Source organism: Glycine soja, chromosome 18 (genome assembly GCF_004193775.1).
Source record: "Glycine soja cultivar W05 chromosome 18, ASM419377v2, whole genome shotgun sequence".
In the NCBI taxonomy this organism is placed as follows: Eukaryota; Viridiplantae; Streptophyta; class Magnoliopsida; order Fabales; family Fabaceae; genus Glycine; species Glycine soja.
The window spans coordinates 39,833,682-39,856,026 of NC_041019.1; positions in this window are offsets into that span (position 1 = coordinate 39,833,682).

Sequence of the window (22,345 nt, forward strand, 5' to 3'; positions counted from 1 at the left end):
TAATAATAAAAAATATCTTTTAGTAAAATAAATCAAAAAAAATTAATTGGACGCTTTTCTTTGGGATTTCTCTTTCTTAATCGAATCGACTAATAACCAAAGTGAAACTAAGGCTAAAATCAATTCATAAACCAAACTTTTGTCATCGCCTAAAAAAGCCATTTTCAAAGGTCCAACCCCTTGAAATGGTCTTTCCGCTTTTATTGGTTAAGTGTAGATTTCTAAAAAGCCTAAAATAAATATGTAACTTTGTTACCTCTTTCAAAAACAAAGAAATCATTAATGGTCCAATGCCTTAATATTTTCTCATTTTTCAAAAGAATCGAAAGATTGTCTAATGGTCCAACGCCTTAAATGACCTTTCATTCAATAAAAAACACATCTTGCAAAAAAGGATAAAAAATAACTTAACCAAAACGCTTTGTTCACAAAAGAACTACGTAGGTCTGATTTTCTCATCACAATTGAGGAATACGTAGGAGCAAAGGGAAACGCCCTTGTCGACCACAAAAAGATAAAAACATAAAAAGGCATAAAAAGGACATAAGAACGTAAAAGGGAACATAAAAATTGAAGTCATGTTTGCATATTTAATCAAAGGCTGACATCCCTTGTGACGGACGTGTGGGGTGCTAATACCTTCCCCGTGCGTAAATACAACTCCCGAACCTTTCACTTAAAATTTGTAGACCACGTCTTTTCCGGCTTTTTTGACGTTTTCCTCAAATAAACGTTGGTGGCGACTCCGCGCGTATTCCTTTCTTGGAACACGCACCCGCGAGTCACGCGTCGCCCTCCCACCGAAGGGTAGGTTGTGACAGTTGGCGACTCCACTTGGGACTATTTTTAGAGAGTTAGGCCAATTAATCTTGTGCAATGTTCTATCATGACTTTCTCCTTTGTTGGTTTCCCTTTATTTTTCTTATGTTCTTGTATATATAACTCTTTGATGCTTTTAGTGCATTTTAAAATGTATGCATGAGGTAAATATTTATTCATTTGATGCACACAAACACCAACACTATTTACACACACGGTGAGTTGAAAAAGGGCCCTATACCTGGGCTCGTGGGAACATAAGGAGCGGAGGTGAATCTGTGATCATGCTAGGTCTCCGACTTGCTTGATTACAGTGAACCCTCATCTAGAGTTTTTCTCTTTGATAACATATTATTGCTAGTAGTCCCTACTGCTGCAATATGTTCTTCGAAGAGGATGATACCTCTAGAGACCATCAAGAGAGATATGACCACCTTGGGGATTATCACTAAAAACCTTTTAGCTCTTTCCCATATAGGTCCCTTGAATAGGGGCACGAAGAGGACACGCTGTGTGCCATTTTCACACTGTCATGCATAAGTGTCACGTACCCTTTTGCTTATATTTTGTGAATATTGTCATACTGTACATTCCCGTATTGCGCCTTTCGCATATGCATCACGCACGGATTCTGTTTTGATCCCCTCTCTTTGGCAAACCAACGGAGGGTCCGTGCCACCTTCTTAAATACGAAGACCATTTCCCGGGCTCCCGTAATCATAAATTGCATCTATGTCATATGCATTTCTTCATGCATTCATCCATTCCACCCATGATAAATGTCGGAGTATAAATTCGCACCGATTTTTGTTCAACCATAAAACATGGGATCAAGTCAAATGCCTTCACTTAAAATGAGGTTCTATCAAGTCAAGGTCAAGAGCCTAGGGACCACCAGTCTAAAGGAGTTAGGGCAGTTAATGGGTCAGCTCCAACGGCAAGCTTTTCGCAAAGCTTACGGTAAAATCTGGGACTTAGCCATGGTAGAAGTCTCCACAGAGGCCTTTGCCTCCTTTACCCCGTATTATGATCGGCCGTTGAGGTGCTTCACCTTTGGGGACTTCCAGCTATCACCTATGGTAGAAGAATTTGAATAGATCCTAGGATGCCCTCTAGGGGGAAGGAAACCCTACCTCTTCTCAGGGTTTTATCCCTCATTAGCTAGAATTTCCAAATCTCGGTGCAGGAATTAGACCACAGGAAGCAAGTCGAAAATGGGGTGGTTGGAATACCGAGAAAATATTTGGAGGCAAAAGCAAGAATCTTGGCAGGTAAAGGCGAGTGGGCCCCGTTCATAGATATTCTTGCACTGTTGATTTTCGGAGGAGTCCTCTTTCCGAATGTGGATGGGTTGGTGGACCTGGCAGCAATCAACGCTTTTCTCGCCTATCATAACCACAAGGAAATCCCGGTTGTCGCTATGCTAGCCGACCTATATGACACCTTCGACCGAAGATGTGAAAAAAGCAATACAAGGATTGTTTGCTGTACTCCAGCTCTTTATGTATGGTTAGTTTCACACCTTTTTCGCCAAGAGGTGAGGCATGCTTGCCTGCTAGAGAGCCACCGTTCATGCACAGAGAAAGGAGGGGCAAATTGGGACCAACTCTTAGCAAGCAAAGAAGGAGCATCTGTCAACTGGTTTCCTCGATGGAAGGAAGGAAGAACCAGAGTTCTTATTTCATGCGAAGGATTTCCAAATGTTCCCTTGATGGGGACGAGGGGTTGCATCAGCTATAATCCCGTTCTTGCTATAAGACAAATTGGCTACCCTATGAGAGGGGCGCCACTAGACGATGAGCTCGCACCTGTAATTTCACGAGGCTTCAATAAGACCAACGTGGAGACACTTCAGAAGGTCCGCAAGGCATGGGAGGTGTTGCAAAAGAAGGACAAGGAACTCAGGGGCAGTAACAATGGGCCCATCGGTGGCTACCGTAAGTGGTTGAAAGCCCACGTGCAAGGTTTGGATTGGCTCCCGAGTTTGAGAACCGCTAAAAGGGAGGAAGTTGAGGCACCGGAGGAAGATGAAGAGGTGCAGGCCCTTAGGACAGAACTCAAGCAAGCTCAAACAGTCAAAGAAAGGTTCAAATAAGCAGCTCTTAAAATACGAAAGGAGAATGCCGAACTGAGAGATATAAATATAACTACCACCAAGGCTTTGGAACAAGAGACCAAGAGGGCTCGTAGGGAAGAGCATGGCCGGAACAAGTTCCGAGGGGCTCTGTGGGGCAGCAACAGCGAGCTTAAGCTCCAAAGAGAGGAAAGGGACCAATCACGAGTAGACAGTTTGATCTTGAAAGATGAGTTGAAGGTTTGCTCAAGGTCCAAAAGAAACTTGTCTCAGTGGTTATGCGAAACAGAGACCAACATGTTAGCTATCATCAGCAAGTACCAAGAAGAACTAAATCTAGCTACGGCCCACGAGCATAGAGTGGCGGACGAGTATGCCCAAATGTACGCGGAGAAGGAGGCTAGAGGAAGGGTGATCGACTCGCTACATCAAGAGGCAACGATGTGGATGGACCGATTTGCCCTTACCTTGAACGAGAGTCAAGAGCTTCCCCGATTGCTAGCCAAGGCCAAAGCAATGGCGGACACCTACTCCGCCCTCGAGGAGATCCACGGACTTCTCAGCTATTGTCAGCATATGATAGACTTAATGGCCCATATAATTAGAAACCGCTAGGAAGTTTGTATTGTCACCCAAATCTTGACTAGTTATAAACTTTCTGAATAAAATGAGTTTATCCCGCGTTTTTACTTCAAAGATCAGTGAGAATCAAATCACTCTCGCATTTTATCTCTAGCATGCATTCATATCATGCATCGCATAAGCGCCTCTTCATGGCATCATAATGAACATATCGTTCATGCATTTGTTCGTTATCATATTCCAACATCACATTTTGCATGAGTTATTGCATCATCATGCATACACGTTCAACATTCTTTTTGTTCTACAAACTACATACCTTTTGTTTCCATGTTCGCATTTTCCTCTATAAAACAAAAACAAAAAGGGAAGCATGAAAATTCATGACGCATTCCTGGTTGCATATATTTGGTACCATGAGCCAACCATGTTGGGATCATAAACCCGTTTCACTTAAAAACAAAATGAGTGAACATGGTACCTAATGCATGGTTAATGATGTTTCTTTGGCATCTCAATCTCATAATTACATTTTCCATGCATAGCATGCGTATTCCCGAGTCTTTCATCTCTATGAAATGTTGTCAAAATATTGGATTATGGGGTTGAACCAAGCTCATGCTTTTATGAAAAAGTTTCATCAAGTCAAGTTGAAGCATGGAAGTAACCATCTTGCAAAAATTGGGGCAAAAGGTGGATCGAGTTACATCGCTGCTTCGTCTACTGCCAAACACATTTAGGACTGTTGATGTCCTTGTTACTTCCGGTTTCACCTTGACAAAGATGTCATGGACCATGTTAAAAATCTAAATTGATTCAACCCCATGTCCTGCATAAAAATTCGCAATACTTCAATTGTGCATCATTCACATACATCCATGCTTTTCATTGGTTGCATTGTTCATTACATTATTTCCTTGAAAAAAAGAAAAAAAAAACTTAATCATTGTTATAAAAAAGAAAAGAACATGCTTTACGGTGCCCTTACCGAACCCGTGCTAGAGCTAGAGTAATGGGTAAAGTAGAGGAGGCGCAAGAGCAGATGAAAGCCGACATGGAGGCCATGAAAAAGCAAATGGCCACAATGATGGAGGCCATGATGAGCATGAAGAAGATAATGGAAGCCAATGCGGTTACAGTTGCCGCTACCAGTGCTATTGCTAAGGTGAACCCGATGCCCCCATCTGGCCTTAACCAAATGAATCATCCAACCTCAGATATGGTAGGCAAATATTAGGGAAGTACGGGCGACCCCCCATTATGCGCAAATTCAAAACAAGCATGCCTTCCCACCATATGGCTTGCCTCCCAACTATACACCACCCAATGTGGCGTACACTCCCAGTGAGAATGTCAATAACTCCACTCCTATACCCATTGAGAGCCAACAACCCCAAACTGATCATGCACATGTCTCTTAAACCGTGGGGGAGACACATGAAATTCCCCACCACAATCTAGCCGACTTCAAGCCTTGCCTCGGATATGCCACTGGAGGGCAAGCAGTTGGTGGTATACCCATGCCAAACACTTTGGAGGGCCCTCAGTTTCGCCCACAACCACAACCCTTGCATTTTGCGGTGGGAAGAACCCCTCCTGCTATGGCTGAAAAGGGAAAGTTGGATCATATAGAGGAAAGGCTCAAGGACATTGAAGGAGGCGAAGATTGTGCCTTTGCTAACCTAGAAGAGTTGTTCCTAGTACCCGAACATGGTCATTCCCAAGTTCAAGGTGCCGGACTTTGACAAGTACAAGGGGACTACTTGCTCCAAGAACCATCTAAAGATGTATTGTCGGAAGATGGGGGCATACGCAAAAGATGAGAAACTATTGATACATTTTTCCTAAGAAAGTCTTACTAGGACAACTGTCACCTGGTATACTAACTTAGGAATCTTCCTGAGTCCATTCTTGGAAGGACCTAATGGTTGCCTTCGTTAGGCAGTGTCAGTACAATTCTGATATGGCTCCGGATAAGATGCAACTACAGAACATGTGCAAAAAGTGGCATGAATCTTTCAAAGAATACGCCCAAAGGTGAAGAGACCTGGCAGCTCAAGTGGCACCTCCAATGACGGAGAAAGAGATGATCACAATAATAGTAGTCACATTACCAGTGTTTTACTAGGAAAAATGGTGGGGTACACGCCTTCAAGCTTTGCGGATTTGGTCTTCGCCGATGAAAGGATTGAAGTGGGTCTAAAAAGAGGCAAATTTAATCATCCTGCTTGGACGAATGAGAAAACTGGGGCAAATGAAGAGGATGAGAAGGAGGGAGAAACCCATGTTGTGACTGCCATTCCTATACGGCCAAGTTCCCCACCAACCCAACAATGTCATTACTCAGTCAATAACAACCCTTCTCCTTACCCACCACCCAATTATCCACAAAGACCATTCCTAAATCAAACCACAAAGCCTATCTACCACACTTCCAATCATGAACACCACATTTAGCACGAACCAAAACACCAACGAAGGAAGGAATTTTGCAGCGAAAAAGCCTATAGAATTCACCCTAATTCCAGTGTCCTATGATGACTTGCTCCCATATCCACTCGATAATTCAATGGTAGCCATAACCCCAACCAAGGTTCCTCAACCTCCATTTTTCCGAGGATACGACTCGAACGCAACATGTGCATATCATGGAGGAGCCCTGGGGCATTCCATTGAGCACTGTATGACCCTAAAGCATAAGGTGCAAAGTCTAATTGATGTGGGCTGGCTGAAATTTGAGGAGAATCACTTGTTGAATCCTAACACTGACAAGCGACACCACACATGGGGCAATTTTGAAAGCTGTTGTTAGATGTCTCTAATGACTCATCAGGATTTTCAAGTTTATGCCATTATTGTAAACCACAATTACAATGCTAAATAATGGATGAATTTGACATCCTTGTCTCTCTCATCCTTTCACAAACACATCTTTGTTTATTCAACTTCCATCGGAATGTGAGTGTAAGCCATTGGTTTGTTTGCTCAAAGTGACCTGCGCTCCTGAGTGTTGACTTCCAAGACCGTTCAATCAGAAATTACTCGTGCTACACATTTGGTGGGGGTGCCATAAAATAATGGGTAAAGTTCAAAACAAATAAGTTTCAAAATAAAAGAAAAAAAGGCATTTGATTGACTGTGTTTTCAAGTAAAAATATAGACATTCATGTGACCTCATTTTATCATCCCTAGAGAAGTGAGTTATCAAGAATAGAAGTCATTTGACTTAATCCATCAATTGAAAAATCCTTCAACTATTTCTCGTCCTTGAAAGTTCATTTTGAGAATCAATCGCTTCTTCCTTGCTACAAGGTTGTGAAAAAAAGACAACGATTGATACCTCAAAGCCCTACACTGGGGCAATGAAAAGCACCATGTATAAACCTTAAGTGAACCTAGGGGTAGATTAGAAGTCCTCACCCAATAGGTTCCCTGCTACAAGGTCATGACGAAAGACAACGATTGGTACCTCAAAGCCTTATACTGGGGAAGTGAGGGGCATCGTGCATAAGCCTCAAGTAAACCTAGGGGCAGATTAGAAGTTCTCACCCAATAGGTTCCCAGCTACAAGGTCGTGACGAAAGATAACAATTGGTACCTCAAAGCCTTACACTGGGGCAATGAGGGGCACCATGCATGAGCCTCGAGCGAACCTAGGGGCAGATCAAAAGTTCTCACCCGTTGATGTTTTTAAACAAAAAAAAAGGGGGGACAAACTCGAGAATTTCAATGGATTGGTTAAAAATGGCTCCATTTCCGTCACTCCAAAATGGTCAAGTGACTAAATCTAACAAAACATACACTCTGAGGGAGTTCCCAGAAAGATTTACAAAAGATAGGATAAGGTTGCATGAATTATCACCTCTTTCAAAAGGACAGTTAATCTGTGTTTTCTCAAAAAAATTAAATCAAAATCAAAATCACAAAATAGGGAAAGAATGTCATGAACATTGTACAACTTTCCATTACATTGCATTATTTCATATGAAGTCTGCATTTACCGCATTTCAAGACAAAGGTTGCATGCATCTGCATCCCTAAAAATCATGTTAACTGCATAGATTTCCAACATCTAATCGTGTGGATTTGGAATGATGGGCCCTCTCGATGAGTCGATCTCTTGCTTTCTCATAAGGTTGGACCCTTGGGTACTAGTACCTATCACCTTCAGAGGGCTACACGCCCTCGCCTTTGTAGGGCTAGATGCCCTCACCTTCAGAGGACTACACGTCCTCACCGTCGGAGGGCTACACGTCCTCACCATCAGAGGACTACACGTCCTCGCCTTCAGAGGACTTCACGTCCTCACCTTCAGAAGGCTACGCACCCTCATCTTTAGAGGATTATACGTCCTCACCTTCAGAGGGCTACACGTCCTCACCTTCAGAGGGCTGCACTCCCTCGCCTTCAGAGGACTATATGTCCTCGCCTTCAGAGGACTATACGTCCTCACCTTCAGAGGGCTACACATCCTTACCTTCAGAGGGCTACACGCCCTCGCCTTTGTAGGGCTACACGCCCTCACCTTTAGAGGACTACACATCCTCACCATCAGAGGGCTGCACGCCCTCACCTTCAGAGGGCTACACGCCCTCACCTTTAGAGGACTACACGTCCTCACCGTCGGAGGGCTACACGTCCTCACCGTCGGAGGGCTACACGTCCTCACCATCAGAGAACTACACGTCCTCGCCTTCAGAGGACTTCACGTCCTCACCTTGAGAGGGCTACAAAATCTCATCTTCAGAGGACTATACGTCCTCACCTTCAGAGGGCTACACATCCTCACCTTCAGAGGGCCGCACTCCCTCGCCTTTAGAGGACTACACGTCCTCGCCTTCAGAGGACAACATGTCCTCGCCTTCGCCTTCATAGGGCTAGACGCCCTCACCTTTAGAGGACTACACGTCCTCGCCTTCAGAGGACTACACATCCTCACCTTCAGAGGACTACACGTCCTCACCTTCAGAGGACTACACGTCCTTGCCTTCAGAGGACTACGTGTCCTCATCTTCAGAGGGCTACACGCCCTCACCTTCAGAGGACTACACATCCTCACCTTTAGAGGGTGACACGTCCTCGCCTTCAGAGGGCTGCACACTCCCTCGCCTTTAGAGGGCTACACGTCCTCGCTTTTAGAGGGCTCCACATCTGCACCTTAAGAGAATTTAAGGTCCTCTGCCCTTAAATGCTTGACCGAGACTTGCACTCCCGGTTAAGGGGCCAGTAGTTTCCTTTTATCAGTTCCTGAGCCACCCCCTGATATTAGAGGGTGCCAACTGTGCGAATACAATCAGAGAGGGAGGCTATCACGCAGCTACTATGCATACTGGGACAAGATTTCACCAGTGCCGCTGCAAAGAGACAAGTGGGGATCGTGTGCACCAACATGACGTTGCTACTTAGCAACATTCTGCCCAGCGACCGTAATGCCGATCTCCCCCTGCGGAAGTATCAGTTGGTCTGTGTTGTCCCGATATAGGTAGGTATGCATTATTTCCAACTGATTTCTAATGCCATCTACTATTTGCAGGGGTCGCACCCACAAGACACCTAGTGGACTCAGAGAAGTCCAACAGGGCCCTGGGGTTTCCAGTTCTGGTTACGGGCCTCTATCAGTCCTACAGGGTTCCCGTACTCCCCGGCAAGGTCATGCCATCGCAACATAGGTGAGTATGCATATGGTTCAAACTGATTTTTGATGTCATCTATTGTTTGCAGGGATCGCGCCTGCAGGACACCCCGTGGACCCAAAGAAGTCCAACAGGGTCTTGGGGCTTTCGGCTCTGATTACGGGCCTCTGTCAGTTCTACGGAGTGCCTGTCACCCCCAACAAGGTCATCAGGCCTCCTACTAACCAAGCTTTCATCAAGAAGTATTGCGCCCCCAGGCAGGCAGAGGGCGAAACACCACAAAAGCCTGGGGATGGCTAGCAACAGGCAACAAATGCACCGCCGCCACCTCCAGAGCCCCTCAGCTCATCCACAGAAAGGTTAGAGTATTGCCTACGACACATGGCCGACCAATAGGCGACCAAGTCCAAAGGCAAAGGTAAGCAAAGTACTAGGCCCGTGACCGACAAGTCATCATGCGTCCAGCTCAAGACGTTAAAGAAGCGCTACTAGGAGGCAACCTAGTAACTTTTAAATTTCTGCTTGTTATTTGATCACCTTTTGTTTCGCAAGTCATAGTAGGACACACCTAGTTGCTCATGATCCTAGGAATTTAAATAAAACAAGCACAAGCTCGGAAGGTAGTCATACCTCACAAAATATATATATATATATATATATATATATATATGTATGTATGTTTAGGTAGCAAGATACCTTGGATATGCATGTATATAGCAAAAATACCTCACAAAAATATACACGTGTTTAGGTAGCAAAATACCTTATGAAAAAAAGGGAAAAAACAAAAACAAACAAGAAAAAGAAATAAACAAATGATAAAAAAAGAGAAAAGAGAAAAATAAATTGTCTAGCTGAAAAACCAACATGCTCGTGAAAAGAGATAATTTCCAACTTTTGTTTGAAAGAAAAAATTCGCTGATCATAACCAGTTTTTGAAAAAAAATGTGTTTACACATTTGAAGGGTAAATGCTGTGAAAGTTTTCCTGAACACCCAAAAATAGACTCGGATGAATGCATGAATTGATAAAAGAACATATTTTGGAAACACTGGGTTGACTAAAATAGAGAAAATGAATTATGAGCCCTAGCATCACATGACCAAAAAATTTTCGACACTTGAGTGTCCACATAGGTGCATGCATGACTAGTTTTGCATAAAATTTCCAAATCATCATTGTTGCATTTGTGTCATGGAAATAATGTGGGACATCCCCTTTTATCCTTGAACCGAACCAAATCCTGACATATATCATGTCCAGCCATGCTACAAGCCTTGAGCCAAAATCCCAACTTACCATAAACCTTGACCCAGGGTGAGAATATCAATCCTTGCCCTTGGAAGAAAACACAAAAAGAAGGAAAATCCCCAATCAAAGAAAGGGGGAACGCAAAAAAGGAAAGAAAATTCCAAATTAAAAGAGGGAGAGAAAGCAAAAAAAAAAAAAAAAGAAGAAGAAAGAAAATCTGAATTGTCACCAAGAAAACAAGAAAAGAAAGGAAACCACGACCTAAAGTGGTCCTCTCCCTTTGATTGCCAACCAAAATCCTGTGAGTCGGTGACTTTTCACCTCACACTAAATAAAAACAGAAAAGGAAAAGGCCAAAAACATTCAAAGCCAAAATTCCCACAAAAAAACACCATTCCCAAGAAAAAGTCCTGCTGATCCATGATCACGCATGTAATCTTTGATTTGATAGGAAATGATTTGCAAGATCAAGTCATGGCATATCTATGGTTCGGAATTAGGACGAAACACTTACCTGTGTGAGATTAATACACTTTGAGTGATTTTCTTCTATTTTTGTTGAACCCAGTGTTTCCTCTAAATGGTCATTTAGAAACGAAATGCTAACATCCAAAATCTCATTTGTGGTTATGAGAAGATTTCATCAGCATACTCCCCTTCCTCAGTAGACACATTGTTTTTCATCCGAAAAGCATATGTTGCTCTGATTAGTTGGAAGTTTTCTCTCTTTACTAAAGCATGTTCGCATTTTAGTGAAGAAAACACCGAGACTATTTTTAGCCTCACAAGTTATCCAGAACTACGTAGGTCTGAGTTCCTCATTGAGGATACGTAGGAGCAAGAGCCTCGCTTTTGTTGGCCGCCCCACAATTTCTGTCATACTGACCTTGGAGTCACGTGACATATGGAGATACCCGAGTGGTTATCCATTTAAACTATCTTTTGCTATCTCTAAGACTCAAAGCATGATAGCACACACAGACTAACATCGTCTTCTGCACCCTTTGTCAATCGCGACCAACAAGCCCGTTGACACGACGAGATTTACATCATCTTCCGTACAGACAATTTCTGTCATACTGACCTTGGAGTCACGTGACATGCGGAGATACCCGAGTGGTTATCCGTTTAAACTTTCTTTTGCTATCTCTAAGACTCAAAGCATGATAGCACACAGAGACTAACGTCGTCTTCTGCACCCTTTGTCAATCGCAGCCAACAAGCCCATTGACACGCAGAGATTTACGTCATCTTCCGCGCAGACAATTTCTGTCATACTAACACTGGAGTCACGTGACATGCAGAGATACCCGAGTGGTTATCCGTTTAAACTTTCTTTTGCTATCTCTAAGACTCAAAGCATGATAGCACGCAGAGACTAACGTCGTCTTCTGCACCCTTTGTCAATCGCGGCCAACAAGCCCGTTGACACGTGAAGATTTACGTCATCTTCCGCGCAGACAATTTCTGTCATATTGACACTAGAGTCACGTGACATGCGGAGATACCCGAGTGGTTATCCGTTTAAACTTTCTTTTGCTATTTATAAGACTCAAAGCATGATAGCACGTAGAGACTAACGTCATCTTCTGCGACTTTTGTCATCCAGAGGCGGCAGGCCCGATGACATGCGAGAACCATTTGGTCCCGCACTTTCTTTTGCTATCTATAAGACTCAAAGCATGATAGCACACAGAGACTAACGTCGTTTTCTGCACCTTTTGTCATCCAGATGCGGCGAGCTCGATGACATGCGGGAATCATTTGGTCCCACACTTTCTTTTGCTATCTATAAGACTCAAAGCATGATAGCACGCAGAGACTAACGTCGTCTTCTGCGCCTTTTGTCATCCAGAGGCGGCGGGCCCGATGACATGCGGGAACCATTTGGTCCCACACTTTTAAAAATACTTTTGCTATCTATAAGACTCAAAGCATGATAGCACGCAGAGACTAACGTCGTCTTCTGCGCCTTTTGTCATCCAGAGGCGGCGGGCCCGATGACATGCGGGAACCATTTGGTCCCGCACTTTCTTTTTGCTATCTGTAAGACTCAAAGCATGATAGCAAGCAGAGATTAACGTCGTCTTCTGCACCTTTTATCATCCAGAGGCGGCAGACCCGATGACATGCGGGAACCATTTGGTCCCGCACTTTTAAAATACTTTTGCTATCTATAAGACTCAAAGCATGATAGCACGCAGAGACTAACGTCGTTTTTTGCGCCTTTTGTCATCCAGAGGCGGCGGGCCCGATGACATGTGGAAACCATTTGATCCCGCACTTTCTTTTGCTATCTATAAGACTTAAAGCATGATAGCACGCAGAGACTAACGTCATCTTCTGTGCCTTTTGTCATCTAGAGGCGGCGGGCCCGATCAGACGCGGGAACCATTTGGTCCCGCACTTTTAAACTTTCTTTTGCTATCTATAAGACTCAAAGCATGATAGCACGCAGAGACTAACGTCGTCTTCTGCGCCTTTTGTCATCCATAGGCGGCGGGCCCGATGACATGCAGGAACCATTTGGTCCCACACTTTCTTTTGCTATTTATAAGACTCAAAGCATGATAGCACGCAGAGACTAACGTCAACTTCTACGCCTTTTATCATCCAGAGGCGGCGGGTCCGATGACATGCGGGAACCATTTGGTCCTACACTTTTAAAAATACTTTTGCTATCTATAAGACTCAAAGCATGATAGCACGCAGAGACTAACTTCGTCTTCTGCGCCTTTTGTCATCCAGAGGCGGCGGGCCCGATGACATGCGGTTATCCGCACGCTCAATGAGTGATAAACACGCAGAGACAGATTCTGTGCCCTTTATCATTCAGGAGCAACGAGTCGAGTGGTAAACGCGCATAGACAAATTTTGCGCCTTTTGCCATTCAGATTTCGCAAATTGGGTGATAAACGCGCATAGACGAATTCTGCGCCCTTTATCATTCAGGAGCAGCGAGTCGAGTGGTAAACGCGCATACACGAATTCTGCGCCCTTTGCCATTCAGATTTCGCAAATTGGGTGATAAACGCACATAGACGAATTCTGCGCCCTTTATCATTCAAGAGCAGCAAGTTGCGTGATAAACGCGCATAAACGAATTCTGCGCCCGTTATCATTCAAGAGCAGCAAGCTGAGTGGATAAACGCGCACAGACAAATTCTGCGCCCTTTATCATTCAGGAACAACAAGTTGGGTGGTAAACGCGCAGAGACAGATTCTTTGCCCTTTATCATTCAGGAGTAGTGAGTCGAGTGGTAAACGCGCATTGACGAATTCTGCGCCCTTTATCATTCAAGAACAGCAAGCTGAGTGGATAAACGGGCATAGACAAATTCTGTGCCCTTTATCATTCAGGAACAACAAGTTGGGTGGTAAACGCGCAGAGACAGATTCTGTGCCCTTTATCATTCAAGAGCAGCGAGTCGAGTGGTAAACGCGCATAGACGAATTCTGCGCCCTTTGCCATTCAGATTTCGCAAATTGGGTGATAAACGCGCATAGACGAATTCTGCGCCCTTTATCATTCAGGAGCAGCGAGTCGAGTGGTAAGCGCATAGACGAATTCTGCGCCCTTTGCCATTCAGATTTCGCAAATTGGGTGATAAACGCGCATAGATGAATTCTGTGCCCTTTATCATTCAAGAACAACAAGTTGAGTGATAAACGCGCAGAGACAGATTTTGCGCCCTTTATCATTCAGGAATAGCAAGTTGAGTGATAAACGCGCAGAGATAGATTCTGCACCCTTTGTCATTCAGATTTCGCAAGTCGAGTGATAAACGCGCAGAGACAGATTCTGCGCCCTATGTCATTCGGGGACAGTAAGTCGAGAGGTGGGTGGAGACAAATTTTGGTCATTCCGCGCACCTTTTCGCCATCCAGAGGTGATCGTGTCCGGTGGCACGTAGAGACAAATTATGGTCATTTTGTGTCTCGCCGCCCAGGCTCGATCGTGTCCAACAAAACGCAAAGACAAATTATGGTCATTCTACGTCTTGTATCAACCAAGAGGAACAAATTCGACAGTATCAGGATGATGTGTCGGTACTGATCATTTTCAAATTTTTGCAGGTTCCGCTGGCAGGGAGGTTCACTAGCCGAATGGTGTTTCGCTCGAACGAAATTAGTGTCTTATCTTTACTTCTCTTTTATCTCCAATATAAGACAAGTAAAGAGGGACAACTGTCATACCCTAATTTCGTTCGGGGACCATCCGTTGTTGGGATGCGACCGTCGTTTGACCATTTCGAGGTATTTGGCACCCATCGTTAAACAATTTGTGAATTTCCGAGACATGCCAGAAGCCAAAAGAAAAGCATTGTAGCACAATCCGTGAAGTTCCGTGACATGTCGAAAATTAAAATGAAGTGTTAGTGCGCAATCCGTAAAGTTCCGTAACGTTCCGGAAGGCAAAAAAGAAATGATTACGTAATCCGTAAGGTTCCGCAACATTATGGAAAGAAAATAAGTATCGTTACGAAATTCGTAAGTTTCCGTAACTTTACAGAAAAAGAATCACCAAAAAAAGGCAGGGGTGTATTTAGTAAAAATGGGGGTTCAAATAGCAAACCGGCCCACTTGGGCCTTCCAGGATGTTCCTCCAGAAGGCGATTGCTTCTGGAGGAAGCAACCTAGCTCGCCTGGGCAAACTGGGTGGCAAACGCCTCCCTTATTTTCCTATAAATAGGGGGAGGAGTGAAGGAGAAAAAGGTTCAACCCTCCTGGTATCTGAGATTCACTTAAAATTAGTGAAAAAAATTGTTTTCGTGAAGAAAATCCAAGTCGAGGCGCTTCCGTAACGTTTTCGTAACGTTTCCGTGGGCGATTTCGCGAAGATTTTCAACCGTTCTTCGACGTTCTTCGTGGTTCTTCGGTCTTCAACCGGTAAGTTCCCGAAATCGAACTTTTCAATTCATTCTATGTACCCTTAGTGGTCCTCATTTGTTTTCACGTGCTTTTATTTTCATTTCATTTACTTTCCGTACCCCCTTTTGACGTGCTTTAGTCATTTACTTAAGTCATTTTCTCACCTAATAAAAAAATAAAATAAATTTCCACCGATCATTTGAATTGTAACATCCGTTAATTTCTGTTAAAATGAAATCCGACCGTTTGGTCATGCCGTAACCACGTTGGAAACAAAAAAGAGGTAAAATAATAATATAATAATCAAAAATATCTTTTAGTAAAATAAATCAAAAAAATTAATCGGACGTTTTTCTTTGGGATTTCTCTTTCTTAATCGAATCGACTAATAACCAAAGTGAAACTAAGGCTAAAATCAATTCATAAACCAAACTTTTGTCATCGCCTAAAAAAGCCATTTTCAAAGGTCCAACGCCTTGAAATGGTCTTTTCCGCTTTTATTGGTTAAGTGTAGATTTCTAAAAAGCCTAAAATCAATATGTAACTTTGTTTCCTCTTTCAAAAATAAAGAAATCATTAATGGTCCAATGCCTTAATGTTTTCTCACTTTTCAAAAGAATCGAAAGATTGTCTAATGGTCCAACGCCTTAAATGACCTTTCATTCAATAAAAAACACATCTTGCAAAAAAGGATAAAAAATAACTTAACCAAAACGCTTTGTTCACAAAAGAACTACGCAGGTCTGATTTTCTCATCACAATTGAGGAATACGTAGGAGCAAAGGGAAACGCCCTTGTCGACCACAAAAAGATAAAAACATAAAAAGGCATAAAAAAGACATAAGAACGTAAAAGGGAACATAAAAATTGAAGTCATGTTTGCACATTTAATCAAAGGCTGCCATCCCTTGTGACGGACGTGTGGGGTGCTAATATCTTCCCCGTGCGTAAATACAACTCCCGAACCTTTCACTTAAAATTTGTAGACCACGTCTTTTCCGGTTTTTCCGACGTTTTCCTCAAATAAACGTTGGTGGCGACTCCGCGCGTATTCCTTTCTTGGAATACGCACTCGTGAGTCACGCGTCGCCCTCCCGCCGAAGGGTAGGTTGTGACACTACCCTTCGGCGGGAGGGCGAGACAAGACTCAAGGGTGCGTCTTTCTAAAAGGAAAGCACGCAGGAGTCGCCGCCAGCGTTTATTCGAGGAAAACATTAGAAAAACCAAAAAGGGTTTGCGAATTTCAAAGAAAAGAGTTTGGGAGTTATTTACGCACCGGAAAGGTATTAACACCCCATGCGTCCATCACAAGGGACTATAGCCTTTAATCGAGTGTACAAAATCCTGACTTCAAGATTTATTTATTTTTCCCTTTTTATGTTTTTTACTTTTTGGGGGTCGACAAGAGTGTTGTCGTTGATCCTATGTATCCTCAAGTGCGATGAGGAACTCAGACCTACATAGTTCTTTAAAAGCAAGAAAGTTATGTGTTGAGTTGATTGTAAACTTTTGAAAGGTTCATTTTAACCAACAAGAAAAGAAGAGACCGTTAAGGCATTGGACCTTGAACGGATTCAAGCGACTTTTACGGATAAAAAATCAATTACATGTTGATTTTAACTTGGTTTCACTTATTAAACTTTCAAACTCATTAAAAGATGATTGGTGACATAAATGATCGGTCAAAACTCACTTTACCAAAAGAGATGAGATTACAGATGGTAGAAGAATGAGATGAAGATGTACAGACCAACAAAAAGGACCCCTAAGGATGCATAGATTGTATTCAAATACTTAAAATAAATACTAACCAGACGATGAATGAAGAACATCAAATGAAGAACGATGTGGAAATCGATTATGGTCGCAATTCAGTAGCGCCTCGGCCTCGTTTTTCTCTTCTTTCTTCTTCTTTCCTTCAAATTTCACTAAATCCTTTCAATTTTTGAAAGTTGAACCCTTTCTTCAGCTCCCCTCACGCCTATTTATAGGAAATGAGGGGACTTGGTTGATCTGCAGCTCGCCCAGGCGAGCTATTGCTTCAACTTGAAGTAACCGTGCTCGCCCAGGTGAGCTGGTTTCTTCACCCCTAAGCTATTTGGTTGCCCAGGCGAGCCAGAGGCTAGCCTGGGCGAGCTAAGGGTAAGAAAAAGCTTCAAAATGACCCTTTTACCCTCCCTTTTGGGTATTTTCCACATTCTTTACCGAAACACCGAATAACCTTTTGTCTTGCGCAGCGACTGGCGTCGAACAGCTCAATTCGGCTAGCAAGAACCAAAACGTTGACAAATGATAGTCCTCAGACGAAATTAGGGTCTGACAAATATTAAACTAATTATTACCCACATCCACTAACCTATTATAATCATGATCCCTCAAGTAACAGAGCCTAAATCACCTAATATCGCTCCTAATCCCTTAAGAGTTATATTAAAAAAAATTGCATTACAAGCAGAGATGCATAAATCTGGCTAAACAATGCCATTTTATCCCTAGATATGGATCCCCTAGATGTTCTTTTCAAGTTCTTAGAATGTGAACATTTCCCAATGTCTAAATCCCAAAACATTAAATGAGAATAGATGATCAAACCATAGACATGATAATAAACACAAAAAAGAACAATAATATCAAGATAACATTAAATAGATAGTTAAAATCATTGCATCAAGAGAGTTTGGTTTGCAGAGCTCCCAACAATGGTGGGTTTTAGCCTCTCATTATCATGAGAAGCTTACAAATATAAAAGGTGAGATGAAATGGAAGAGAAATTGAATGAAACGGATCGACCAAAGCTCCAAAAATAGATTTTTCTTCCATTGATTGCTTGTGCTTTCTTCCCTCTATTTTTCCTTGCTTCACGTTGAAGGAAATTGCATGAATGAATGGATGTTTTGTTTCCCAAATATCTTCCTACTTGACGGCCAATTAGAACCGCCTTTATGCGCTTAGTGCAATGCTCACGCTAAGCACACATGTTCAACTAGATTAAGTGACCATGCGCTAAGCCACAGGATGCATGCTTAGCACACTTGCATGTGACAGCTTGCTTCCAAGGTGGCTTCTTGAGGTAAGTGGGCTTCTTGGACTGAGCGGTACTGATGTGCTAAGCGAGGTGATCGTACTCAACGCGATATTCCAACTCTTCAATCCTCTTCCAAACCTCTATTGTATCTCTACCAAAAATACAACTAAAATTACTATAATTTGATGAATTTTAGCATTTTTTTGGATAAAAACTCAAAAAAAGCAATGTTCCTATTGTTTTAACCCAAAATAAGTAGTAAAAGAGAAAAAAATTACATAATTGCTATGTGATTTTAATATACAAATAACGTATGCATAGCACTTATCACGATCATAGTCCAAGTGTGGATTGTGACAAAGTTGGTATCAAAGCCTTGGTTGATAAGTCATATCGCTGCATTATGTGGTTTATTATGGAAGTTTTTTCGTAACTTGTGTACCCAGGCACAACTTACATGCAAGAGGCTATGACAATCCATTGTTAGACTAGAGTTTGTTGTCTTAGTGTATTTGATTCTAGGCTTGCCTTTCTAGTTCTTGATATTTCAATCCTTGATCCTTACTCTTTTCATAGGTCAATATGCCACCCAGGAATAGACATGCTAGTGATTCAATTTCTGATGAGACTTCTACTCAACCCCAAAATGTAGCCCCGAGGGACCATGGACGTGGCGGCAGTCATGGTCAAGGAAGACATGGTAGGGGTGGTGGAATGCCAAATGTTGAGGTTCCTAGAGCTACTCGTGGGAACCCAACACTTGCTCAATTAACTGCTAATATGAAAAATATGCACGAAACATTACGACAATTAGCTCATGCGGTTGGGGAATGAAGGCAACAACAACTAGTTTTTTAGACTAGTCAGGATAGCGCAGAATGCATAAGCAGCCACTTGTTTAGCCCACTGGGCTTGAGGTTTCCTTGAATGCATTCACAAAGCTTAAACCACTGACTTTCAACAGCTCATAGATTCATGAGGACCCTCAAGCTTTCATAGATGAAGAGTCATGGATATTTCGAGGTCTAGGTTCTTCTCCTACTCAGATGGTGTAGTTTGCAACTGTTTGTTTGTGTGATGCGGCAAGGGGATGGTATGAGACCATGATTTTTGCAAGACCAACATGATCACCTCTTTCAGTGTGGGATGAGTTTGTCGATTTTTTCTTAGCTCACTTTTTGCCCTAAAGTGTTAGAGACAACAAAGCACGAGAGTTTGAGACCCTTATGCAAATAGATCAAAAGCCAATAATGGAGTATAGTATCCAATTCATGCGACTCTCTAGATATGCACCACGCTTGGTGGCTACTGAGAAGCTATGAGTTCAAAGGTTCTTGGAAGGTTTGAAGAGTTACTTGTTTAGGGTGATTGCAAGACAAGGTGACATGACTTATGGTCAAGCCTTGAATAGGGCTATAACTGCTGAGTGAGGAAACATGGTAAAGGTGGGAATTCTCGTGATTCACGCAAGAGGTCTCACTTGAAGACATCTTGTGGTGGCCATAAAGCCATGGTGGTGTCGGCTTTAGAGATGATACTAGTTAGCATCATCAAGGCCAGCATGGAGGTTGACAGCCACAGGTCACTCAAGCTAGCACAACTCATAGTCGGGGTATTTCATAGCATCCTATGACTTCTGATTAGACCCCTGTTACTTTTGTTACATGTAAGAAGGTGAATCTCAAACCTTGCAGGCAAGATCAATAGGTTGTTATCAATGTGGGCAAGTTGAACACTTTGCTAGGAGTTGCCCCATGCCATCCTTTCAGTCATCTTCTAATAGAGTGGCAACACCTATGGTCAAGATGGGACACTCTAGTGGTTTTGGATCATGTGTACCAAATGGCTCACATTGAGGTGGCAGAGGATCAGGAGGCAAAGGACAGGGAATGACTAGTGAAGGACAAGCTCATGTGTTCACCTTGATTCGTCAAGATGCTCAGGTATCCAATGTTATTATGAAAAATATACTTTCCATAGACTCTCGAGATGCATTTGTTTTGTTTGACTTTGGAGCTACACACTCCTTTGTATCTGCCTTTTTTGCATATGCTTTTGGGAGAGATCCATCACCATTAGGTGAGCCTCTGATAGTGGCTATGCCAATGGGTCACTCTTTATTAGAAAATTCAGTGTACAAATATTGTGAGACCTTTTTAGGGGGAAAATTATTGATGATAGATCTTATAGCGTTAGGTATGGTAGACTTTGATGTGATCTTGGGTATGGATTGGTTGGTTTTTTTCCATGCTACTTTAGATTTCCATAATAAAGTAGTGAAGTTTATGTAATTATCTAGTGTTGATAACTCTCTTTTGTAGGACATTAATGGTACTTGTCCTAGAAGGCCTCACAACTAAGGCACCTTGTAAAAGGATGCTTCAGTTGAAAGAGCTAAATGTGTAGTTGCTCTTGTTCCTAGTGCCTCATTGTATTGTATTCCACCTTGGTAAAAGTATGTCCTTGACCATCACGAAGAAACCTACAAAATTGACATGCTAGGCAAGTATACATTTGTTGAAACATTTAAAGTGACTAACCTAGTATCTTTTAATGTAGGCATTGGAAGCTTAAATTCGAGGATGAATTTCCCTAAAGAAGGAAGGAATGATAGAGATTAAGGAAGGCCTTCAAGAAGAGAAGAAAGACCTAAGAGGAAGAATCCCTTAATTGGACTAAAAGAACTTGTGAAAAGGAAGAGCTCTAAGGGGGGACCCTAAGGTTTGGCTAGAATACTAGAGAGTGGAAGAATAAAGAGACCGAAGGAGAATTTAGAGGTTATCAACACATTACATGGAAGAAGAAAGTCCGTGGTGGTGCATTGGAAGAAGGACAACCTAATAATGCACCAACATGGGTGATGGGTCTGCAACCAAATTTATATTTCATTTTATTTAAGTGTTTTTTGGACCCATTTTAATTGTAATAAATGGGTTGATTTGATACTAATTAGGAGACCAAGTTTTAATTCTAGAATAGGATTATTTTTATTAAGTTATAATTTGGGTCTTAAGCTTGTTTGGGCATTTTACTCATGTTTCCTAAAATTAGGTTTAGCCACCAACCTTATTAGAAGAGGTGTGTTGTCTAGGAATTCTATAAATAGGGATGTAATTCCTATCATTTCGGAGTTGAATAATATTTAAGGTTTAGTCCATTGTGAGTGTGAGTAGAGCATGAATCCTCTTTTTGGTTCTTGGATTAGAACCTCCTTTGAATCTTATCAAAGGTTTTCATACCTTTGTGGTGTTTCCTTGCTTAACTTATCACTCTCCTAGAGTGTGGCGCCTTCCTTTTAACATCATGTCTATGCTATCTTTTCCTTTTGTTATTTACTTTTCCATCTCTTTCTAGTTATTTCTTACTTTCACATTCTCTAAACTTTGCGTCATTGTTACAAGTCTTTATCTTCATGTTAATTTTTATTTTCTTTTATTTTTGTCTTTACTTCCTCTAACAAGATAACCAACTTAAGGATGATCCGTAAAAATAGTATGACTCCCAACGAGGATCATATCATGTGGTATCCGAAGCCCCAATCCTAGAGTTTGGTAATGTTCTTGTGTTCGCCAATTTTCCAAAAAAAATCATTCATGTTCATCATTCCTTGTGAACCTGGAAAGTGACTAATCTTGTAATTATTGTCATTATTGCTCTTTAATTTTGTGCAATCAAATTCCTTCATCTTATCAATTTGTCATTTATTGTTATTATTGTGAATTTATTGTTCTTTAAGCTTGCCTAATTAATTTATTGACCTTGGCAAGTTCACATTAATAGTACCACTTTATTTTTTATGGATAATCATGGCAAAGAAAACGAAAAAAAAATGTTCTTAAAGGATAGAACAAAAAAATAGAGAAATTTGTTGTTGAATGATAGAAAAAGCATTGTCCTTGCACTTGAAAAAAAAATTATTGTCATTATTTCATATAGTTGGTGCTATTCTTTCGTACTTAAATTAAACATTATTTTCTTCTCTTATTTATTATTTTCCATTTTTGTCTTGTATTTCTTTTGAGTATAAAATTTATTAATTATCTTTTCTTGCTTGTCTTTTAAATTTCCTTAAGTTTTGTCTAGAGTATT